The sequence below is a fragment of the Seriola lalandi genome, unplaced genomic scaffold (assembly GCF_002814215.2).
Source record: "Seriola lalandi dorsalis isolate HSWRI2012SDOR001 ecotype SW California unplaced genomic scaffold, Sedor1 jcf7180002053436, whole genome shotgun sequence".
NCBI lineage: Eukaryota > Metazoa > Chordata > Actinopteri > Carangiformes > Carangidae > Seriola > Seriola lalandi.
In genome coordinates this window covers 19,981-20,781 of record NW_019523989.1, presented here as the reverse complement: position 1 = coordinate 20,781, position 801 = coordinate 19,981, and the positions used below count along the sequence as shown (strand labels likewise).

Below are 801 nucleotides of genomic sequence, written 5' to 3'. Positions count from 1 at the left end.
CTCCCCTCCCAGAGTGAAACAAAGAGCAGATGAGCCTTTAAATCTGGCTGCGGGGCAGGTAAGAGGATGCCAAGCAGCTCTGGGATCAGCTTCAACGTTCAGGAGCAGTTTGAGGATTGAAGGGGAAAAAGATCTTCTGATGCGTTGGCAGCCGGTGAGGTACATGTGTCGGCGCTGCGCCTCTGGTCACCCCCAAACTATCAGCACCTGTGATAATAAACTTGGTGGGAGAGAGGACTTGTGTTTCTGATTAACACACAGGGCGACCCCAGAGGTGGAGAGGGACCCCAACATCCTCCTTCCTCCGTCTTATTTCTTATTTTTCCCTCTCTCTCTCTCTCTCTCTCTCTCTCTCTCTCTCTCTCTTTCCGTCACGCTCACACACAAACTTCAGAGCACCTTCTGTTTCTTGTAATCCCTTCATCTCGCTCCCTAGAAGCAAAATCATTGTTTCGAAATCATTGTTTCCAATTCGTCTCATGCGGTGTAACCGGGTTTCAAAACAAGCGCGCCTGGTTCGTATGAAGCTAATCTGCCAAGGTGGGCGCTTTAAGTGCTTGTTGTTTCAGCGGAGACGCTCTTAAAGTGTGTGTGTGTGTGTGTGTTTAAGGCAGAGAACCGGCTCGTCCCTGTTAAGACCCGGCTTCAGTTCCCATGTTACAGTCGTGAGGGCAGAAATGCAAAAAAGGTGCATATTTCACCCCGAGTGTTGAATGGAGTGACAGTGAGCCTGAGGGCGTGTTGCACTCCCCTCTCTGGGTGGTATTCTTAATGGTGCTCGCCGGGACCCCCCCCACCACC

At 51.2% G+C, this 801-nt stretch overlaps 1 protein-coding gene across 4 annotated transcripts in view; it reads left to right on the top strand.

The window, feature by feature from the left end:
* LOC111651120 (putative uncharacterized protein MYH16) overlaps nt 1-801 on the top strand; it is a 41,803-nt gene that overhangs the window by 32,799 nt on the left and 8,203 nt on the right. The window lies entirely within an intron of this gene.